The sequence below is a fragment of the Selaginella moellendorffii genome, unplaced genomic scaffold (genome assembly GCF_000143415.4).
Source record: "Selaginella moellendorffii unplaced genomic scaffold, v1.0 SELMOscaffold_70, whole genome shotgun sequence".
Taxonomy (NCBI): Eukaryota; Viridiplantae; Streptophyta; class Lycopodiopsida; order Selaginellales; family Selaginellaceae; genus Selaginella; species Selaginella moellendorffii.
In genome coordinates, this window is record NW_003314331.1 from 169,172 (window position 1) to 173,892 (window position 4,721).

General features: G+C 34.2%; 1 protein-coding gene across 2 annotated transcripts in view; it reads right to left on the minus strand.

Moving 5' to 3' along the window:
* Positions 1 to 2,612: 2,612 nt before the first annotated feature.
* LOC9640147 (pentatricopeptide repeat-containing protein At3g12770) overlaps positions 2,613 to 4,721 on the minus strand; it is a 6,129-nt gene continuing 4,020 nt past the window's right edge. The window contains exons 1-4 of one of the 2 annotated variants that reach the window (XR_002990291.1): positions 3,774 to 3,788; positions 3,402 to 3,709; positions 3,255 to 3,345; positions 2,613 to 2,900 (exon numbers count right to left, since the gene is read on the minus strand). The gene's annotated coding sequence lies outside the window, so the exon portion shown is untranslated. Of the gene's footprint in view, positions 2,901 to 3,254; positions 3,346 to 3,401; positions 3,710 to 3,773; positions 3,789 to 4,721 lie in introns of those variants that run through there. The other variant, XM_024659859.1, reaches the window with a different exon arrangement.

Sequence of the window (4,721 nt, forward strand, 5' to 3'; positions counted from 1 at the left end):
TCCATTGTTGGTAATTCTTTTGAAGCACTATGAAAAGCAAGGGTGCAAGATGATACATTAATTATGGGAAGTTAACGACAAGTTATATATGTAATTTGCTTTAGTATATGTGAAAGCTACCACAAAGGTGAAATATACACGTTAGCTAGTAACTTGTTTTGGTATGTACATAGTATAATTCTGCCTCCTTGATCAAGTTATGATCAAGTTACGATGGAGCCAGAGATCACAAATCAGAGGTAACACTTAAGTAGTTTAGTAATTTTCAAAATAATGGTGCATGCCATATATAGACATGTATTTATTCCAACTCATAAGTTTGTATTTTATACATTTAGAAAAAAAGAAAACTATGTAGGAAAATTTGGATAAATTTTTGTCATAAGAAATACTCAATGAAATATTATAGTTGTTTCAAAGTCATTTTACTCTAATCTATGTTGGTGCTTAGTGTTAGACAATTTTAATAAATAATTTCAATTAAATATACCATGAATATCCAATAATATTTCAATCCAATGCTAAATAAAACACTAATAAAAATAACAATAATGTTAATATAAATAAGATATATAGGCACCTGGCGTTTAATTTGGGTAATATAAATGAAACCATAATTGTTTCAAATTACAAAATGAATAATCTTGTTTAATAGTGAGTATTATTTATAACTATAATATTATTTGGAAAATATAAATAATCATTCTCTTTCTGTTAAACTTTATACATATGTATAAATATATATGTTATATTTTTTAGTGAATAATTTATTTGTACTTTTAAATTTATCTAAATTTTTTGTTTTCATAAACAAACCTGTAGAAAGGTAGTGGATATATCTAAAATATGCTTGGATATTTTAAGATATTTTCTAACAGTTGTTATTCATTTGAATTAATCTGTAACTTTCTTAAACACTTCTTAATATATTCTAGTTTATTCTACATTCAAATGGTTGATATTAAATAAGATTAATCTTGTGTCTATAAATTATCAATATCTTTATAATTATAAACGTTTCTTTGACCAAATGGATTAATAAATTACTATTAAGCAAATTAAGTATTATTGCATGCAACGTGCACCAAATTATTTGTTTGCTTAACCAAACCTATAAGGGGATAGTGATTATACCTAGAATATGCTTGGATATTCTAGGATATTCTACCATCTAACAGTTGTTATTCATTTAGACTAATCTTGTATCTCTAATTTATAAATATGTTTTTAGATTATAAATTTTTCTAAACACTTTCTAGTATATTCTAGTTTATTCTACTATGATTAATCTTGTGTTTATAAATTATCAACATGTTTATAATTATGAACTTTAATTGATCAATTGGATTAATTTATAGAAATAACACTACTATTAAACAAACTAAGCATTAAATGTAGCAATGTGTAGCAAATTATATTTACTTATGATAATATTTATTCAAACAGAATCAAAATATAAAACAATTTATGTTATGACTCATGTCCAGAGAGGTATATGTCCACGAGAGAGGTCCCCTTGGTCCACAAAAGCCAGAGCTCAAGCATGCACGGCTTTGCCTTTAGAACTCAAAAACTCCAAGCTTAACAATGTATTGGTCAACAATCTGATCCTGTGCAGTAAGAATTGTGATGTGATTTGGAGAACCATTCTTGTCCATCCTAAAGAATTGCTCCAGAGCTTGCTTGCCTTTGCCATAACCAAGACTGAGGCCCTTTTTTTTTGGTGGCACCAACATAAACTATCTGTCTCAGTAACAAATCTATCTTTACTGACTTCAAATACACCATTTGGATATTGAAGTCTATACCAGCAACCCAATTCACTAGATTTAAAAGTAACAATATGATTCCTGAAGTCAATTATTGCTGAGTGCTTCTTAAGCCAATTCATCCCCAAAAATATGGTATTTATATTCTCTTTTATACCAATAAAATCTGTACTTTCTGAAAAGCTTCCCATTTTATAAGTTAAATTCTCAATTCCATAACCATCTTTCATTTGCACATCTGCAGTTAATCTTTTTGTAAAATACTTGTAATCACGAATTGCTTTGAGCCCAAGTTTCTTGAGAAGTTGAAGTGATATAGCTGACCAATCAGAACCATTATCAAATACAAATGTGATGTGATGATCATTGATTCTCCCACTATATTTTGCATAATGAAAAGTAGTACATATATGTTGATTTATTCTCTTGTATTTTCTGCACTTATATAATTGGTAGTGATCATCAAGGGCACCATCAATCTCCTTGAGGCAATATATAGAATTATTGACCTCAAAAGTTAAACTGTTTATAGTGCCACTGCAGTCTAACTCTAAGCAATGTTGATGTATCCAAGGTGAACCCAAAATTATATCATGATCAAGAATCAATGGTTTTACAGTCAAACTTGTTTTAAATTCACAATCCTCCACCATAAACTTGAAATCTTTAACTTGTGAATTACTGTCCACAGTAATATTGAATTCATCTACTAATTTCTGTGAGATAATATCGCTGTCACAACCAGAATCCCAAAAAACATTGATTTTCCTCTCCAACCCATGATCCCCATATAGCCTTCCAAAAGTTTCTGCCATCAAACCCTAAATTCCCAAAATCCTAGAGTGTGGGAATTTATAAGCCGTCAACTCTTTCCCTTTTATTTGTTACGTGTTCAACCCTTTGAGCTCGAGAACATCCTCTTGTTAGCAACCAAGTGAACATCGATGTCCTTGTTGCGCCAAAAAGTAACCTCATCACCGAGACCGAGTGTTTCCAGTGTCCGCAAACCTGGAGATCACAGGATCATTTCTTTTGCTGTCAATGTTTTTACCTCGTTCTTCCATTTTCCTAACTTCCACTGGCTACGTTGATCCAAAGCACACCATCATCCACGTTCAAGCGCTCTCCTTCCTGTCGTGTAAGATGCAAATTCATGGATTAAACAAAGTTTCTACAAGACAAGTCACGCAAATTATCCAGACAACATGGCATTTTAAACCTTTTGGACAGCCAGAATAAGGGAAGCTCATTCGACACACGAAAAGTATGCAAGCCAAGCAAAACAGAAGAAAAACGAGAGGAAACACGAGCTTTTGTGGCTCTACCAACATGAGTGACAAATCCATGGTAAGCTTGCGGAGCTGCTTGTTTAACAAGGCCACTGCTGGTTGGAAGGCATGCTGAGCGAGAAAATGATGAACATTGGGGGCCAATGGGACCAGAAACTTCCATGCTTTGCTGTAGGATTACGCAACGATTACATACCTTTAAACCGCTTCCCCTCTCCTTGCTTTATCCTTGTTCTTCGCTGTTCTTGCTTGTGTTCTGCTCGTTTCTCTTGAGTCCCCATGCCTTCCTGTTAAAAAAAGCATTCCCACAACTGTTTCCCACGATGTTGTAAATCCGACTGACCTCGGGCATAGATGTTGGACGTGAGAGAGTACGCAGAGCCTGTTCCGTCGTCGAGCTTGAGAACCGACTTGAAGGCCATCCAGCCAAGCTCCACATCTCTCCACTTGAGGCACGAACTTAAGAATACACCAACGCGTCCGCCTTGCAAGGCCACGCTCTTTGAGCGCCTCGTTTTGAGCGAGAGAACTTCCCACCGATGCCTCTGTATCCAGCCATCGACCATCTAAAGCCTGCCCGGAATCCTCTCTATCAAGCTCTTGGTTTTTTCTGCGTTTTCTTCTGTGGCATAAGATACAAATGGGACCAACCTTTGTTTCCATCAAGGACAGATTATTAGTAAGAAATGATAAAGCGAGCTCATATTTTTCATACCTCGAGCCTGACCAGTTGGATATTCTAGGATATTCTACCATCTAACAGTACTATTAAACAAACTAAGCATTGAATGTAGCAATGTGTAGCAAAGTATTTCTACTTATGATAATATTTATTCAAACAGAATCAAAATATAAAACAATTTATGTTATGACACATGTCCAGAGAGGTATATGTCCATGAGAGAGGTCCCCTTGGTCCACAAAAGCCAGAGCTCAAGCATGCACGGCTTTGCCTTTAGAACTCAAAAACTCCAAGCTTAACAATGTATTGGTCAACAATCTGATCCTGTGCAGTAAGAATTGTGATGTGATTTGGAGAACCATTCTTGTCCATCCTAAAGAATTGCTCCAGAGCTTGCTTGCCTTTGCCATAACCAAGACTGAGGCCCTTTTTTTTTGGTGGCACCAACATAAACTATCTGTCTCAGTAACAAATCTATCTTTACTGACTTCAAATACACCATTTGGATATTGAAGTCTATACCAGCAACCCAATTCACTAGATTTAAAAGTAACAATATGATTCCTGAAGTCAATTATTGCTGAGTGCTTCTTAAGCCAATTCATCCCCAAAAATATGGTATCTATATTCTCTTTTATACCAATAAAATCTGTACTTTCTGAAAAGCTTCCCATTTTATACGTTAAATTCTCAATTCCATAACCATCTTTCATTTGCACATCTGCAGTTAATCTTTTTGTAAAATACTTGTAATCACGAATTGCTTTGAGCCCAAGTTTCTTGAGAAGTTGAAGTGTTATAGCTGACCAATCAGAACCATTATCAAATGCAATTGTGATGTGATGATCATTGATTCTCCCACTGTATTCTGCATAATGAAAAGTAGTACATATATGTTGATTTATTTTCTTGTATTTTTTGGACTTAGATAATTGGTAGTGATCCTTGAGGGCACCATCAACCTCTCTGAGGCAATATATA